The sequence below is a fragment of the Suncus etruscus genome, chromosome 4 (genome assembly GCF_024139225.1).
Source record: "Suncus etruscus isolate mSunEtr1 chromosome 4, mSunEtr1.pri.cur, whole genome shotgun sequence".
Classification (NCBI taxonomy): Eukaryota; Metazoa; Chordata; class Mammalia; order Eulipotyphla; family Soricidae; genus Suncus; species Suncus etruscus.
Genome location: NC_064851.1, coordinates 62,572,071 through 62,589,881, shown reverse-complemented (window position 1 = coordinate 62,589,881; position 17,811 = coordinate 62,572,071). Strand labels below are relative to the sequence as shown.

At 30.6% G+C, this 17,811-nt stretch overlaps 1 protein-coding gene across 5 annotated transcripts in view; it reads left to right on the top strand.

Moving 5' to 3' along the window:
- EPHA7 (EPH receptor A7) overlaps nt 1-17,811 on the top strand; it is a 178,822-nt gene that overhangs the window by 108,772 nt on the left and 52,239 nt on the right. The gene's annotated exons all lie outside the window — the stretch shown is intronic.

Sequence of the window (17,811 nt, the reverse complement as noted above, 5' to 3'; positions counted from 1 at the left end):
TTAATCTTAAGAATAGGATGCATTGTGGTAACCTAGTAATATATTTCTTTATAAATCTTGATTTTTATAAAAATTAACTTTTGGATTAAATTATTAATGCGTTATCTAAAATTTCTCTAACATTTTTAGAAAATGATAGATTCCATCATTTACTAAAAACAATATCTATACTTTAAATGTATATAATAAAGAAAGTTTTTTCCCCTTTTTGGGGCCTCACCCAATGTGACTCAGGGGGTTACTCTTGGTTTTGTATTCAGAATTATTCCTAGCAGTGCATAGGTGGCTATATGGATTTTGAATTTTTATACCCACTTATAGCTTTGAATTCAAGAATCACTTCTGATAGGTCTTGGGGAACCATATGCTAAAAATTAAGCAGATTAAATCTCTTGTTTGGCAGTGCCTAAAGTTTTAGGCAATCACTTTGGCCCCTAAAACTTTTTTTATTTAGGTATAATTTATGCAAAACTCTTGGGTTACTGACCTACCTTAATCAATAATTGTGCCCCACCCTAGGGTGTGACCTGGTGATAGTACATTGGATTATTCCTTACTTGGTATTCTGCTCCCACCCTAGGGTGGTACCTGATTCTTGTATATAAAAGCAAGGGTCTGAGGAAAGCCTGGAGTCATTCTGGGAATTCCTTACCCTTATCCACTGAATAAAGCTGATATCTCCTGAAGCCTGACTGCCTGTGAGTTTTCTACCTCCTGCTATTCTGAATCCTCAGACCGGCTGGCTGAACAGGGTGGCAGAGGAGTGTTCCGAGCTGGAGAAGAAAGACCTCATCCTCCATCCCTCCATCATCCAGCCCCATCCAGTGCTGACCTGCAACACAAAACAGTTTATTATTTAAGATACAATGCAGCATTTATATATGTATATATCATATATAAAAATATAGTGAAAAGATAAGCTCCATAAACATAGTTAACATTTGTTCTTACACAGAGTTACATTTGTTTTCTAGTGAAAAGAATTTGTAAAGTCTAATCTTGGGAAAAGTAGAGGTCTCCTGAGCATGAATAGGAGTGATATCTGCGCTCCTGATACTCCTGATACTGGGTATAAACCAAAAACATGATGAAGATGGAGAGAGTCAGAGAGACACACAGAGAGAGAAACAGCCACAGAGTCAGGCAGACAGATCTCCAGACACTTTATTTCATAACTATGTGGCTGCAAGTTTACTCATTTGATTCCCTGGACTATTTAACCTTCCTTCACCCTTCTATGTTATATTTTAAAAAGCGACCAATGTAGTCATGAAGAATTTTAGAAATTCAGCTGATTTTCATATATACTTTATATAGTAAAAAAAAATCACTATATTTGAATTTAAAATTTTTCAAACTAGATTTTTAAGTATATAAGTTATCCAACTATCAACTTTTAACGATTTTGGACTGTATACTAATTATAACAAAATTAGAGAAAATAATTTTGCATATTGAAATCCATTATACAGTAGGTGCTATAAATGTTTGTTCACTTATTTCATGTGTGCCACAGAGAAATTATACTAATATCTGGAGCAAGGAGGCATGGTGGTGGTTAAAGTTTGAAAAAGAGTTTGCATTATCAAGTGACATATCAGTCAGCAGTGATTAAACCTCAAAGGATTAAAAATAATTAAAAGTGGTCAGCATTGCATGAGATAAAAAGAATATGTTTTCTATTTGGACAGAATCCAGTTTCTCTGACTCAAACATCATTAGCTTATTCTGTTCATTTACATCTCTCCCATCGTACACCCATCATCATGAGCACCACAAATGGGAAAATTTAAGATAATGTTCACTCTTTATTCTCTTAGTGATGACATCTGAACAAAAAAGGCCACATTCATATTCATTCTAAAGAAATATTGATATCAGAGAACTATTGTTTAAATTTCACATAACTATAAAAGGTACTTTGTTATGAAAAAATCTGGTTTTTGCTTACCTTTTCAAGCCTGTGTTCTCTTTTGAATATGCATTTCTTTTTCTGCCCTTTTTTCTCTCTGAAAAGTTCTCTCTGAATATTCTTTTCTTTCTCTCCTTTCATGTCTTTCTGAAAAGTAGTTTTTTGTTTTTTTCAATAAAGAGTATCTTACTTCATTAAAATAAATCTCTGTTTTTTTAATATAATTTTTATTTTGATCATAGTGGCTTACATATTGTTGACAATAATATTTTAGGTACATATTTACATAAAATCTCTGTTTTATGAGGACCCACAGCATGGAGAGTGCTGTTCTTGAAAAGAAAAGGTCAGGACAACAGTCCAAATTATTTGGATATAGGAAAAATTGATGTAAGGGTTGGTTCAGATTACTAGATGGAATACATAGCATTACTGTCCACATATTTCACCACGACTTTTGTTATTTTACACTGCTTACTGCTTGTTTTAAATGTCATCAAATTTAATTTGTATTAATCAGCCTAAAAAGTGTAAATATATTTGACTCAAAAGTATCTACTTTAACAATGTCAAATTAAAAGTTAATATTTAGCTTTAATTGAGGAGAGTTAAACCCCTTAGATATTTTCTAGTTTAGGAAGAGAGAAGTGAGGTTAAGTCATTTACTTCCATAACACTTTTTTCTAGTGTACTGTGGATGTGACTCAGTTCAGAAAAGCTGGAACTTATTTTTTTAAGCTGTCCAAAAGTGTGTTGAGTCCAACTCAGTTTATTAACTGAATAACTATGTTTATCTTTGGCTAATTTCACCTATTTGGTGGAGACATCATCTTATCCTAATTTTTGTTTTTGTTTGTCATCAATATTAATTTCTGAGGCTGGAGAGATAGCATGGAGGCAAAGCATTTGCCTTGCATGCAGAAGGATGGTGGTTTCAATCCCAGCATCCCATATGGCCCCCCTGAGCCTTCCAGGAGAGATTTTTCTGACCAATAAAATAAAATAAAATAAATAATAATAATATTAATTTCTTGTTTTTTGAATAAGTTTTACACAGGTTGGCTATATAAACTAAAAAACTCAGTTGATGTAACATTTGACTAATACAATATTGATGTCAATAAAAATTTTATTTTTATAAAATAACTTAAATAGATTCATTACCTGTTTTATTAATATTTATGTATATATCCTGAGTTTAGATATAAATTACAGTTATGCTTTTTATACAATAGTTTTAGTAGTATTATATTTTAAAATTATTCCAAACCTGTTATCAGAATTATGCAAATAATTTTTCAGTTATTAAAGGCTAAAAAATTCAGAATTTAACAACTCATTATGAGATCACTTATTAACAAAACCATGAACTACTTTAAGATAAATTGAAATTTTGGTATACTTTTTAATTTGTTTTTTTTTTTTGGGGGGGGGGTCACATACACCTGTTCTCAAGACTTACTCCTGGTTTTGTGCTCAGGAATCACTCCTTACACAGCTCAGGGAACATATAGGTGCTAGAGAATTGAATCTGGTTTGAGTTTATAGAAAGCAAGTATTCTACTCATTTGGCTGTCTCTCAGATCCAATTTATTGTTTTGTGTTTTGCTTTGTTTTATACTAAAGAGTTGAAATTATTTTATGTAAATCTTAAAATAATGATGTATCAATTGATAGTGTTCTAAACCTTCAATTATGATTTTGTTTGTTTTAGTGTTGAGGGCACCATGCTGTGCCCAAGGCTTACTCCCACCACTGTACTAAGGGCTCACTATTGAAGATACTGGAGGGCTATATGGACTGCTTGGGATTAATTCAGGACAGCAGCATTCAAGACCTCAGCCATTACATGCTGTACCTAATTTTGTTATACTTTTGTTGAGAAATTATTCTACCATCTGTCTCAAGAAGTAGGCTTCTGTCATAGATGATTCAAACTCATATTCCTATTTTAATCATAGAATTCTATTAAAATTTTAGCCATAGAAATAAATTGAAAAATAGTGCTCTAAATACTTTAGAAATTTTAGATTTTATAGAGGGCCTATACTATTTCATTTTCCATAAATATATAATAGATATAAACTTATTCAAGAAATTTAACTTAGAATCTAGGAAAAGAAAAAATAATTTATTAATATTATCCTAAGCATGTTAAACATGGAATTAAATTAACCTTAAATATTATTTGGTTCATTTTAACTTAAGTTCTCTAGCATTTAAACTTTGTTTTACTCTGAATCCTGTGGTTTTAGCATTTTAAAGTCTATAGATCTGTGCCATACATACTTTTAAAGGTCTGATTAAATTAACAGAGAAAATATTTAATTTTGCATGTATGTATTTGAGAAATTGATTTTTTAAATTTTTTATTTTTATAGTTGGAGATGTTTGGTTAGTTAGTTTAAATAAGAAATTTTCTAGAAAAAATAGTTATAACTAATATTTAACCTTTGTTTGATCTAGTCCAGCAGCATAAAAGGACATTTTCAGAGGGTTTAGGAAGGCAGGCTGGCAGATAGAACTCTGGAATAGAATTTAGGGTTGCATATAAGTTGGTATGTTTCAAGTACTGAAAGAAAAGTTATGCAGGATCTTTTCTCATTCTAGCCCATATGCAAATTAGGCTAGAAGTTATCAAGCAGGAATGTCAAAAGTAAATTAGGTTTGAAACTAGTGAGGAAGTGATGCCTGGTTAAACTGTTAATTTGAGGTCATCTGTGATAGTAGTATGGCATCGTTTTAGTTCCTCCACTGAGGTATATTTTTCTGAAAATACCTGAGTAGGTGGGACATGCCTGAGACCTGATTTTCTTTTATTTTGAGAGCCATACTCAGTACGCAGGCTGATTAAATTTTGGTGGTGCAGTAGATCTAACCCAGGTTGCAAAGCAAGTATTTTACCTGTGATTTCTCCAACCTTTGAATATTTGTTCATGAGACTGGAAATGACTATTATATAAACCTTTAATCTGTGTTACTCTTCAGGATTTATGGAGGTAGTAAAATATATTTCTATTCAATTTAGATAGATGGCACTATGTATTTATTGACAATAGAAAAAATGTTTAATTTCAGTATCTAGATCCATTCATAATAAAATAAGTGGTTTTTATTTGATGGAAGTTTATAAACTATATTATTTTATAGTAAGCTAAATATGTATAATGAATCTAAATTTGCATTAAAATTTAGGGAAAGTTTGGAAGGAAAGCCAATTATAGTGTCACTAGATATTGGTCACTTAATTGCTTCATTATATGCATAGTGCTTTTTGTTGTTATTCTTGAACCTTTTCTTTCTCTTTATCTGCATTTTAACCTAGAATTGTTTGTATGATGACTTTTTAATTTTCCTTTTTGGTTTGTGGTTTTTGGACCACACCTGGTGATGCTCAAACAAACACTACTCTGTCACTCCAGCCCATGTGTGGTGACTTTTGATGGTTATAGAGAAATTGCAGAAATGTTCCTTATAAAAAAGTGATTTGTAAACAGAATAAGGCTTCATACAATTATTAAGAGATTTTAATCTACTAAAATATGCATAGCAAAACTGCTTTTTACTTTCATATTTCTGAACTTCTGCATCATTTCTCTTTTCACTGATCTTTTAGTATACTGTTCATCATAAATACTTTGTTGTTTAATCAAAGGTTCTTCAGTCTTGTAAAGTTGAGCTCATGCTTTTCATTTACGAGCTTTTTCAGTTGTTTGCTAATTCTATCCATATATATTTTGAAATAACAAGTAGAAAGAAAGTTTTAGAAGCAGACTCAACTGCTTTTATTGAATCTCAATTATTAATATCAATTTTAAAATAAATTCTATAATATATTGAAATAGATACTGTAGTAACTGACTAAGTATCAAGATAAAGGATGTAATAAGATAAATAGGTAATAATCAAAAATAGGAACCAGAACAGGGGACGGTAAGTAATTGGAGAGTTTCAATTAATGGTAAAAAAAAAAAAGAATATTAATAACAAGGAAAAAGAAAGGGGACAAATTACAGTCATATTTACAGGTAAGGTAAAATTGTTCCAGATTTGTAAAATACCATATATGAAGCTAAGATGTTTGAATTCTTATTTAAAAAATATTCCAGGCAAAAGAAGAGAAAAAAAGTCAGGGCGCAAATGACTACTTGGCTATTTTTTTTATAAGATATATAGAAATTCATTGGTGTTCTTCTGTAAAGTCATGATTCATTGAAGACCTTCAGCAGGAGTCTGTCTGACTTTGGCATTAAAAAGTTTTCTTATTAAGAGAAATTAAAACAGAACTAAGACCAGAGGAGATTAAAATGAAACATTTAAGTGCTAAAAGGACAAAAGAATCCAGTCTAGAATTCGATATCCAAATAGTTAATCAAAAAGTAAAGAAGACAATGAGTTTAGTTTACTGTTTTCTTTAAAAATTAATTTTCAACAAGCTACTCTTTGCAGTGCTTAGAAATCAGCAGACCATTCTGTGCTTTTATCAGTCAGTGGTTGGATACAGTGCTCAGGTCTTCCATGCATTGATGCTTCCTTTATTGGTGTTGAGAGAGTCTTACCTAGATGTGACACTGTGAGAAAGTGAGAATGTTCAGTGTTGGAGGTCATTCTTTTAGGGGTCTTATGCTAGAGGGATAGTGCCAAGGGTTAAGATACTTGTTTTGAATTTAACCAACCAAATGTCTCCCTCATGCCACTCATCAATACCCCTGACCTCATTCTTGGTGAGTACTAAGTATCATGAAGTTTGGCCCAAAATTAAAACTAAAAACAAAAAACTAAAAAACAAAACTAAAAGCAAAGAAACAAAGAGAAAACTGAAACAAACTCCAAGCCTCACACTTGCTTTTTTTAATTTTACCTCCTTGACCTATCTCTATCCCATCATATCCACTGATTTTAAATTTTAGATACTGGTAATTACCCACAATGTACAAAGCTATAATAAATTATGAATTTTAGAAGAATAAGTTTAATTTTATCTTTCACTAAGGCTATTATATTATAATAAAAAGAGAAATAATACTAAATAAAAAAAACTAAACAAAACAGACCCTTATACAAAATCTATTGCATTCGTTAAGGAATATAAATATCTTATTTTGTGTAGTTATGTCTTCCTTTGTTAACCTGAAAATTCATTCCTTTAATTCAGGACATAAGGTATAATCAATCGTTTTATATTCTCTAGAGTATCTACAATAAAACAAGAGGTTTAGTGGCATTTAGTAAATATCCATTGATTTGGGTTAGGAAGCTGGTGCAGAACAGATAAAATAAGCCATGATACTACCATTGGCAGCTCTAGAAATCTTTTCTACTTTAATTTGTTAGTTTAGTTTGTAAAAACAAGCAATTCAATATAAACTGCATTTCTGTCTTGAGTATAGAAACAAGAGTAAGTAACAAAACCTCTTAAAATACCTATGTAAATTTTAGAACTTATGCATCATCTTTTGTTCATCCTAAATTGTCTTGTGGATTCTGTGATTAAGCAAAAATATATCAATGTTCTCTCCTTTTGTGTGAACTGAAGGCTTTTTTTTTATCAACGGATGCACAATTATCATTCTCCTATTCATTTCTCAGACATTCATATATTATAGCATGTGAGAAATACTACATATTAAGTAGTAGTTAGGTAATAATAGAAAGGTTTCCAATGATAATTCTTGACAATGCAAAAAAAAAAGAAATTCAGGAAAAAAATTATGGCAGAAGATGACCTTCAGAAAATAGGTACGGAAAGCACCAAGACCAAACAGTCATATGAACATTGAGTAGAAATAAAAAATGATCAGACTTAAACACCAAATCCAAAGCCAACTACAACAGAATTGATACCCAATCTACAACAAGCTAGACACAGAAGGGACCAGTTATACTAGCAGCCTGGGGGACAAAGGAGGGGTGATATGGGATGCATGCTGGGAACGAGGGTGGAGGGAGAACAAAATTGGTGGTGGGAATGCCCATGATTCAATGTCACTATGTACCTAAAATACTACTGTGAATGATTTGTAATCCACTTTGATTAAAATAAAAATTATTAATAAAAAATAAACAAAGCAAAGAAAATAGGTACAATTTCCATGAATATTTATGGAATAGAATGAATAGTCCTATATCTTTGCTATTGCATAAAATAAAACTTAACATCCCATTTTTACTGAATTATAAATATTTTATCTACAGATAATAAAAAAGTAAAAAGTCCACAATAAAAGGCTTTTTATTTCACCACTTCCCTTGTTTTGCTTGTGATGTAGATTTGATTGTGGTGTTTGCATTTTTTCACAGACTGGTTATGATATTCACTGGGACCACATTCCATGGGTGCTGTGCTGATAGTTTTAATTGCATTGCTTTGGGCTACTCCTTTTGCTGTTGTGCTTTCACTCATTTTGGTTATAGTACATCAGAGACAGCAATTTGTTGCTGCACAAAAAGAAATGACTCAACTCTGTGCCCACTTGACCTGTGCAGTGCTCCTCTGGACCAATCGCAAGCGTCATACCTGCATGTATCCCCAATCCACCATCTATTTGAGTTTCATTTATCTATTTATCTGTTTGTTAATTTATTTATTTATATATTTTTGACCACACCCAGTGACACTCAGGGATTACACCTGGCTATATGCTCAGAAATCACTCCTGGCTTGAGGAACCATATAGGACGCCAGGGGTTGAACCTCGATCCCATCTAATCTAGCATAGCAAACCTTACTGCTTGCCGCACTGCCTCAGCCCCTATTTGAGTTTTAAATGAAGAATAGATACTATACAAGTTCTTAAGGTCATCTTCATTTATTTTCAAATTTCTTAAAAGCAATAAATAATAAAATTTCACTATCTTAAATGACCTAGTGGCTGCATCTAAAAATTATATCCATAATAATTTCCCCATCTTTTTCCTTTAACTTATATATTTCCATTGACACATAACTATAATTTATTATTATTATTATTTCCTGTACATATCCACATATGGATTCAAAGTTTCTTGGAAACAGCTATAGATAGATGTATGTGTATATATGTATACTTGTATATCTATTAATCTAATTTGTGTGATGAATCCCCTAATTTAAGAGTTCCCTGGTACCTGTTCAACATTAAACAGACATTTGTTGGTTTTGTGAAACAAATTTTAAACATATCTTATTTATATCAGATATAAAGTTTATTTAAACCTAATGTTCTGAACTTTTGTCTTTAGATTTTATATATGGTTTTCTTTGAGTCAGAATTATTTAATATTCAGTTTTTTGCTAAATTGTTAACTATTGTTGTTACATGTCTTTTTAATAAATGGTTTTGATTTTGTGTTAAACATTAAATTTTTCAGGAATAAATTTTGATAATATTTTGAAGTCTTCTTTTTTTTAATTCTTCCAATCTTTTCATATATTTTTATATATATTCATATATTTTTCCAATCTTTTTTATATATGATATAATTCATATATTTATTTTTTGACTTTTAGAATTATAAAATACTAGTTCTGCACAATTAAATTTGTTGGTTAATATAACCTTTTGATAAATAAATTTAGATTTTTATATTTTATAATTTTACTATGTAACTATAATTATCTTTTCTAATTTTATTGATTCATCTAGAAAAATTGTATTCTCTTGAGTTTAAATTTTAAAACCTTGGAGGATTTTCTCCCTGAACTGCCATATTATTGAATATGATTCTCTTTAGCATTGAGTCTTCTTTTGTCAGAATATATAATTTTTCGTTACTTATTTTTTTACTTTTTTTTTTTTTTGAGCCATACCTAACAATACTCAGGGAATACTCTGCAGTGCTTAGGGATCCTATGGAATGCCAGAGACCAAGCCAAAGTTGGCAGCATGAAAGGCAAGTGTGCTACCCACTGTACTACCACTCAGCCCCTGAAATAACTTTTCATATATAAAGATAGAACTTGTTTAGTTAAGGTATAATTTTGTTTTCTATAATATTAAGGATTAATTCTAGTCTAATCAATGAAGAATTGCATATAAAATAACAACAGAATATAAGGGCTACCTCAGATATTTTTGGCAGAGATAAATGCTGAAGTAGATATTTGAGCAGCTTAGCAGGCATTTAGCTCAAGTCTTTGTAGTAAGTTTTGGTGCAGACTTAGAGGTATAGAATATAGGGACCACAATTATTGAGTTTCTGTTTTTAGCAAAGAGCTGCTCTGCAGGTCAGTAAGTGCTATTGTTGATAGACAGGTTTGTATATGAGAATGCTTTTATATTAATAGCCAATGGCAACTTGCACTTTTAAAGTTTTTCCGTTTCTCAAACTTCTGCCTTAGTGCAGAATGCCCAGGCAGAAATTCAGCTGCCACTTGGAATTGTGTGCACAAAACAGTTATTAGAACAGGACAAATTGGTATTTTGTTGTTTTGTTTGGGGCTACCACTTGGTGTGCACAGGAATGCACTAAATGCACTCAGGAATTTCTTTTGATGGACTGGGGGAGCATTTGGAATGATGGGTTGACCACATGCAAAGCAAATGACATACTTGCTGTGTTACTACTCAGGATCCAATATGGGACATTGTTTTTAATGATATCTTTGAATAAGAACTAAGCACCAAATGAATTCTTATAAGTTGTTATTTGGGATTTTGTGGCTATTTTGATCAAAGAGAACTTTGGTTTAAAAATCATATTTTTTACTGATGCTTATGCGATAACCTGAAAACAGTAAATAAATTTCTTCAGAAATAAAAATAAGTTTATTATATACTATTTCAAATCTGGTTATATCATATTAAAGTGTCTGTCAACTCTCTGTGTTTAGATTAAGTAACCTTGGGAAAGTTAGTTAAAAATTTTAGCCATTTTCTACTTGGAAAATGGTAAAGGAATCTCCCAAAACTCTGTATAAATTGGGCTTATTTACATAACACCTTCCTCATATATATAATATCATACTTAGAAGATGAATTGTGATATATTGGTCTTGGAGTGTTCTGCCTATTTTTTCCTCAATAAACTTTATAGATTCAGGTCTGATTTCCAGGTCTTTAGTCCATTTTGAGTTGACTTTTGTGTAAGGTGTGAGGTATGGGTCAATTTTCAATTTCTTTTTTTTTCTGCATACTGTGTACTATAATTAAACATTAAAATAAATGATAGCAAGTTATGTAGAGATAACATTAAACTATGACCAAATCAATAACATAATTCTCAGGGATAACAATGTTCTCATGAATAGGAGTTAGATAGACTTTAGAAATAGTTCAAAAACAAAAATGTGGCCATATTTATGTATAAGCTTGCACAAATAGGAGATAAGGGTAGCTTAAAGAAGCAAGGAATTACAAGGCAACTCAGTGTAACAGTTATTGTGACAGATGAAAAGAGATGGCAATATGAGTAAAATAAAAAAAACAGTACATATAAATATTATTGGTTATGTTCTGATTGGACTACAAAGGTGTTTACTCTATTATTAATCATCAAAGCAAAAATAAAGCACAATAAAATAGCACCTTGTATGGAAAAGGAGTACATTCCTCAAGAAGAAAGAATTATTTTTAAGATATTATTATTTAGTTTTAGCTTATCAAATCAATAATAAATTAATTTTTAGGTACTTTAGAATGTAATTTATTTTCTTAAACATAATTGTCATGGAATTTATGTTAACAATTTCCGGTAAATTTTGTAATGCAATGTCCATTTAAGAGGAAAATAAAGTCATCAATATTAGATGAAATAAAAGTTATTGATAGTATCTTTAATCTCATCTATATTACCATTTGCTTAGTTATGGAAGTAAGTCTGAGCATTTATCAGAGAATCTGCTGTTATAAAATATGTAGTGTTATGAGGGAGGACAACACTGTTGGTGGGTATGCCCTGGCTTCAATGCCTCTATGTTCCTAAAAAATTACTGTGAAAGATTTGTAATCCACTTTGGTCATAATAAAAATTATTAATAAAAAAGAAATAAAAATTATTGTAATATGTACTATTAAGAGTTCTTGTTAAAATTCAGAATATTTTATTATTTTCACATTCAAATAGAGTGTATTAAGACTTTTCCCATAGCTAACACCTTGGGGTTGACATCTTGTGACTGAGTAGATAAAAGCAAGAAATTCAATTACCGCAAGCCAGATCTGTCATTGCACCTGTCGCTTGCCTGGGAAATGATTTGTAAATTGGGCTTTATCTTTCTTGTCCCATAAATCTCCTGTCCATAATTGACACTTGTCACCATAGATGAATAGTGGAGGGAAGAGAACCAATGGTAAATGAGTAGCCCACCAGCGAATAAAATGCTTTGTTGCCTTTGGAAGTCATGTACAAACAGCAGTACCTTGGGTCACTAGCAGGTGGCAAATATTTCCCTATTGAAAAATACAATTCTTAAGCTGAGTCACAATGTAATCAAGACAAAGGAATGATAATTAATATAGAACATTTCTTAGAGACTATAAACATGTCTTCCTAGGATTCAGCTTTACTACTTATGTTGCTTGCTTATTGCTGTTCCACATTTGTAAGTGTCAGGCTAGTGTCTGACCTGTCAAAATGCATTTATGAAGCAAGTATTTTGGCTGTCTTGGGAGTTGATATTGTCACTTGTTACATAACTCAACATAGGTTCAGATTGTTTGATACCAGTGTCGACAGATTGGTTTTAAAAAAAACATTAGGATGAAGATGTTTTCTTTTAGATGGCAAAGAAAGAAACAAGGAATTTCATAAAGATGAACATATAAGCTTGCACTGAACATGAATTCATTGCAGATAAACTTGTACATCTAACTTATCAGAATGGCTCATTTAATTTTAGATGTATGTCTGTAATTTATTGCCATAAGTAAAATATTAATATTTTAAAATAAAAATATTCCAAATTCATTAGTGGTAATGTAATACTCTAGGATTCTATTTTATTTTAAACTATATATTTTATTTCATAAAATAATTTTATTTAAACCTAATATTTAAGTCGATTTATACTTTCTATGAACAATTTTATGTTCATTCATAAAAATTATCAAATTTAACCTTGGCATAGAAAATTACTTCTTACAAAAATTATATGCATTGTGTATATCTTTGCACATATTTTCTACATATAACAGTATAAATGATTTACATATATATTGTTATTTTTTAAAATCTTGATATTATTTCTTTTGAATTCTGAAGAACTCAGCATAAATTCTTATAGAGCACTTTCTTTCACCTCTAAGATTACAAATAGAATCTAACTAAAAGGATAACATTTATCTCATTCTCTTTGTTACTACAGCTCCATATAAATATAAAAAATTTATAGCAGTTCTCAAATGAAAATAAAGCACTAGAAAGGGAGCTTTGGCAGCAGCATAGATATTTCTGGAATAATTCTTTGCTATCTACTGTGCTACTATAGAAAGTAATATTGTTTTGCAGGCTATTGTTAGTCAAAATATTATTTATTTATATTTTATATGCTAGGTTACTAAACATAGCAGGATAGGTGTCTATGACAGTACAGTGTGGAATGTACATATTTACTCTATAACCCTCTCCCAATGTCAACTTTTATTTGGTTGCCTGAACAACAGATAAGATCTTTAAGTACAAATTTATGCTTTATTCCTTTTTACAATCAACAATAAAGTTTTCAATTAAGAGTATATTTGTTGCAGGTTATATAGTACAGTGGGAAAGCTATTTTACTTGATTTTCTCCTACCTGGTTTATTCCGCCATATGCCATATGACCCCTGGAGCCACCAGGAGTGATGCCTGGGTGCAGAACCAGAAACAGCATCTCAGCATTGCAAGTTGTAAAACTTTCTCAAAATAATGCAAAATACAGAACATAAACAACATAAGGCGTGTATATATATGCAAATGTGTTGGTGCTAATTTAATGAGGATCATTAATCTGAACTTTTTTAAGTATTAGGTGATTCTCAGAAATTCTAAACAACATTATGACTTGAATTTTGTGGATTCACATGCAAAAAGTGATGTAGAGGATCTTCATTTTACTTAAAGAAAACATACAGTCATTGTCCAAATATAAAATTAACCAGATGTTCCACAAAAGCATGTTATTTTGTACATGGTTTTATATATTTTATAATAAAATACAAAATCCTTGTATTTCATATTGTGGTGTAGTGATAGAGATGTAAATATAAACAAATATAGATCCTACTCAGAGCCCATTTAACACTAAGGGAAGAAGATAGTTTATGCCTTAGTTGAAATAGAAAAATTGAGTCGCCACTTGTTTAAAGTTGTCCATTACATATTATATATATTTCCTCACAGAATCAATCTACATCCATGACTGCATAGTGATGAAATTGTATGAACATTTAACAAAGGAAACTTATTAAAGAAACTAGAAAGTATTTTTCAAAATTGATATGTATTATGAGAAGGAAGTTATAGTTAATTAATTCTATTGAAGTAAACAGAATTTGACTGTGACAAACCTGTTCTGATATTAAGATAAGCATTTGCTAAAAGTTTGCCATGAGCTTCCCATCTTTTTTCTAATTAAAATTTTTCAATGGCCTCTTAAATTGAAAAATTATTTTATTTGAAACCCAAGAAAAAATTAGATATGATGAAATGAAATAATTTGTCCAAAGTCACATATATAAATGTACCCAATACTAAAATTCTTAATTGAAAGTTATTATAACCACTTAAGGCTTTTGTTTTTCTCCCAAGTTGGTTCTCCTTGAACATGTATTTCCTCTCTTTCTCTCTTCTGATTTGTTCAGAAACTTATGATCTCTGTTGAGCTTGTCTTTATTTTCTATCTTTTCCTTTATGTGTTCCTAAATTTCCTTGGATAAAAGCTATTTAGTTACACATAGAATACATGAAACATTTAACAGTATCAGAATAACATATAAAAAATACCAGTGGGTAAGGCAATTTCCTGACACACAGCTGACTCAGTTTTGAGCCCCCCTCCCCAGCATTTCACATGGACCGAAGCCTGCCAGGCATGATTTTTGAGCACAGCCAAGAGTAACCCCTTAGTGCTTGCTGGGTGTTGCCCTAAAGCTCCCCCCAAAAAGGTTTTAAACGGTTATGATAATTTTTAAAGATAATTAATATATAATTTTAAAATAAATAAAAATAATAGCAGACCATGTTATCAAAGAAAAATTACCAATGAGGTCAGTCACAAATAATGTGACAAGCAAGCAAGCATACAAAATTACTGTCTAAATTTTAAGGTTGCATGGATAGCCATAAGTAGAACACAGGTTATCCATATATTTGTTACAATATGCCCCCCCTTGATTTTCAACACTTAGGCTTTATTTAACTGGATAGACCCGTAAGAAGAGTTTGTAAGGGCATAAAATTTAATTATTCAAAATGCAATCAAAATTTGATGCAGTAAGAGTAGAGATCGGAATATCCCCCATAGCCAGTAAGCAGGCACCCTTAAACTATAAAGTCCTGACAGTTTCTGATTTAAGTATTGTCTATGTTGCCATCAACATCTAGAAAAACCTATAGTGTTTATTCTATTTTTTTTTCTGAGCAGACTTTTGCTGTCCTTTAATATTCTAAAAGTCTTGCTGTTTTTCCAATTGACTGTCTGGACCTGGTGTTTTATTTGTAGGGGAAAACTTCTCCTACAATCAGAAGTGCTTTTTTAGTTTATAACTGATACTAAAATTTAACATATAGTATTATATGCAGTGAATATTCCTTAAAATTTATATTAAACATATATTTTAAATTTGGAAAGAATTTACTGAGTATGTTCTCTAATAACAACACTAATAAAAAGAAATGAGGACATAATATTTGAATTAGATAACACAACTCTGTGTTTTAACAGAAGAACATGTTTAGTCTACCTCTGAGACATAAATTAAAATGATAAAGTTTTAAATGTATTACATGTTTTAAAGTATTAAAATATTTAAAGCTTTTAAGTGAGAGTTTGCAATGGTAGAAAATTATAGTAACTAAAAGTTTAAGTTATGTTTATATAAAGTTACTTTGGAGTGCATATATCTTTTTTTTTATTGAAATGTCATTGGTTTGTAAGGTTGTATAATACACAACCACCTACCACCCAAAATTCTGCCATTTGCACTATAATTGACCATTTTTACCATTCTTTTAAGCCTTCACAATCTTTCTGATAACTATCACTCTGTTATTAGAATATTTGTTTTTATTTTTGCTTGCATTTGTATTTCTCATATGTGCTTTATATTATCAGAAATGTTTTTATTTTATCTTCAATGAAGAGATTGTAATTGTTTAATCATTGTGCTATTATCATATTATCTATTTAAATAAGCAGCAGTCATATTAGTCTCAAGATATTTTAGATGAAAATGAAATTAAATTTGAATAGTTTAACAACTTGAGCAAGATTAATAATATGCTAACAAATATCCAAGTTGTGAAGAATGACTTGAAGTCTTGTAAAGTGAATGAAGGAATATTTAGGATAACATTTCTCTTTCGATTTGCAATAATTATGTTTTATTATTTATAGACAAAATAATAGCCACTCGTGACTGTTTTGAGTGATAGCTCTTTTATGATTCAAAATATGTTAACTCATACAAGTAGTTTCAACATCTTTGGTTTTTAGTAGTCTTATTTTTAGTGACCTATAGTAGGTCTTACTATTACAACAGCATTAGTAGCTGCTTCCCTAGGCAGACTTCTTAATTTATTTTGTCTTTGTCAGAACACTAGTGGACACATTTACTGGACATAAATACTTTGTATTCTACTTATATTCTATTTGTATTCCTTTATAATTTACTGGAAACTTGGAATTTTATCTATCATTCACTACCATGAAGGGCCAGAGTTTTCTATGGATGGTAATGTCATTAAATTTACATACAATAAGGTATTCAGTCTCAAAAATGCATTGCCAAAGTTAATTGTACCTGTTTCTTCTAAGCATCCCAATCACTATTTACTCAGTAATGGGCAAATATCAACATAGCTCGGGTTGCTTCATTTCCCCTTAATATTGAAAATTATTTTTAATTTTCTATTCTGGAAGACACCAATGCCCACAGAAAATAAAAGGTAGGACTAGTGTCAATAGCCCTATCTATTAAAAATGATTGCAAAAAACCAGGGTGTAAACCAGGGTGTCCTTCTATTGAGGAACAGCAGTGTGTACAGTCACCACATTTAATGAGCTGTGCAAAATATTCTTTATCCTCTCATCTATTGTTGCTCATGGGTTACTCACAGAACTTTACTATTATAAATAATATTAAAATGACTATAGATAAACATACCTTTTCAAACTGTGTTTGTTTATTGCTTAGAGAAGAAACTTCGATCTTATGGTAGTTTGGATAGTTTTGATTTATTTTCTTTTTGAGTAATATTGTTAATTTTTCATTGAAACATATTACGAAATAGTCTACTCATTGTTTTTGTTTGTCATCTAAGCCTATTTAGAATAGAAATATGAATGTGTTCAAAAATATAATGAATTTTTCCAGAAAAGTATGTCATTGAACATGTTATTACTAGACAAGAAGAAAAAAGTACAGTTGCAAACACATTCGTGAAAATTAATGTATCTCCAATGAAGTCATTAAGACAATGCCAGAAGGTTTATGAAGCTCTTATTATTAGCTGTCCATTCTGTTATTTCATTTGTTTATGAGCATTAAGTGATCTTAGCTACACATTAGCATCTAAATTGGTGTATTTCTATAGGGATAACAGCATCAAATGAAGTTATTTTGGATTTCAAAGCACTATTACTACTATTGAGGTATTTGTGGGGTATGTTCTCAGCTGCCAAGACTCCCAGAGGAGGAGGATGTGGGGGTAGGATGCCTGCAATTGCTGTAAAAATAATCCCTGATGGTATTCAAAATATTAGCATATCTGAAATTTGGT